At 39.9% G+C, this 1,886-nt stretch overlaps 1 long non-coding RNA gene across 1 annotated transcript; it reads right to left on the bottom strand.

Annotated features, from left to right (window-relative positions):
• Positions 1-479: 479 nt before the first annotated feature.
• LOC115348551 lies at positions 480-1,886 on the bottom strand. Its single transcript, XR_003925846.1, has 3 exons — positions 1,755-1,886; positions 1,208-1,281; positions 480-803 (listed from the first exon to the last, which is right to left on the bottom strand). It is a non-coding gene; the product is annotated as an uncharacterized LOC115348551 (long non-coding RNA).

Below are 1,886 nucleotides of genomic sequence, written 5' to 3'. Positions count from 1 at the left end.
AGTGAAACCTCTCCCTCCAGAGCTGTTGCATTGCTGAGCCAGTCACCCTCTCTGTAATGCTCCTGAGAAGAACGGGCACAAAGGGAGTCTTCTGGAGCGTCACTTCTCATGGGAAGAATAAAAAACTGCCAGCCACTTCCTAAATGTACTGTCGCTCAGGAAAGAGACGCTACCCACAACTTCATACAAAATTCTGCCAACTTGTTTTCGCAGAATAAGTGTAGTACACGTGCATATTAAAGATCATGATTTTTTAGCTAGCTATTCTCTTGAATAGCCTTAAGTACTTCATGAATAGTATAAAAGAAAAGAAAATACACAAACAAGTCTTTTAAAGAAAACTCGCTGCTCTAAGCCAATATATGCATAGCCTTGTAGCATAGAGTCATTATAAACACAAAAATGTGACAAAATAAAAAATATTTTTAAAAAATTCATAGATGTCACTCGGTACTTTACTAAAATTGGTACCTACAGTATAAGAAAACGGAGAGTAACTTTTCCAAATTAATTATTAAAGTTACAAAACCTTTCTCTTCATACAGGTTTTGGATTGTTAATTTTGGGAGCACACCTTTTAGATGCAATTATAAGGCACATCTGTTTTTATAGCAAATAAATGATTACTGTGTGCAAATCTAACCCCACTGGTGTTTGCACGGTATTATGTTCAGCAAGACATGCAGTTCTGTGCGCGCAGCATCCCTCTTGCGCATATCAGATGTTGTCAACACTTTGGCATGGAATTCACTCAGTCCCACTTTCTAGATCCACACTCATGGCCCCGAGGTGCCGCATTGCTCCTGTGGGCAGAGTGAGCAGACAGTTGCATCATCCTGCTCGCGCACCTGTTCTGGATGTATTTACTTTTCCTCTACCTCCTCTGTGGATGCTTTAGTGACACTCAGACAGAAGAAGGAGATTGCATGGTTTAACAGTAATGTGAAGAGTATTTTGCAACATGGGAGTATAAAAGCACAAGTTTTAATGGTTATGACTAGAATTATTAAAATGCATAACAATAGAGAAGCAAATGAACAAGTTTAATTGGTTTTTTTATAACTGGCAATTTACTAAGAAGCAGATTGTTGTTAATGAATCTACTCAGATGGGTAAAATGGGCAGGAGCTGGCTCTACGGTTCTCTAAGGCTGAAATCTAATCACTTTGGTTAATTTGTTATTTATCCAGAACATTTTGTTTATTACCTTATTGTCCTTCAGAAGTAACTCTGTGTATAAATTTATCTGCTCCCTCTCTTCTGATTATGTGATTGTAGAACCTGAAGGTATCAATTTAAATAATTCAGCAGACACCGCTGTCTGTAACCACAATTTCAAACAGGGTCATAGGTACTTTTTCTAAAAAGGTTGTCAGAACAACTCTTCTCTTCTGGCTGCTCTCTTAAATGATAGTCATTGTGTGCCACCCAGAGTTGGGATAGCAGAGCCAGGGCACAGAGTGGATTTGGAGAGGAGGACGAGTCACCACAGCCCTTGCGTGTCAAGCATCCCCTCCCATGTTTCCCTAGAGATGAGTGACTTTCAATACAGCTAAAAAATAAATGTGTCTTCCCATGACAAAACACAGGGAGGAAAACAACATCTTCAGTATGCTCACCTATATGTGTTTTATTTACCTATGACTCACTTCTAAACAGATCATTTCTCATCCTGCAAGGGACAGAGGGGAGAGAGGGACAAAGAATGTCAATCCAGTCCCAGCTTATCTTGCTGGCAACACAAAAAGGCCTACCTTAAAATGTTCAATGCTACATTCTCCCACTTCTGTGGTGACTTCTCCTGGGACTGACATTCCATCTCCCCCTCTGCATGCGATAACACTCTGCATTTCCATGAGCCCAGCAGTATTTTTAGCACATATTGC

Source organism: Aquila chrysaetos, chromosome 11 (genome assembly GCF_900496995.4).
Source record: "Aquila chrysaetos chrysaetos chromosome 11, bAquChr1.4, whole genome shotgun sequence".
Classification (NCBI taxonomy): Eukaryota; Metazoa; Chordata; class Aves; order Accipitriformes; family Accipitridae; genus Aquila; species Aquila chrysaetos.
The sequence above is the reverse complement of the archived record's forward strand: the minus strand, read 5'-3'. Positions and strand labels throughout refer to the sequence as shown.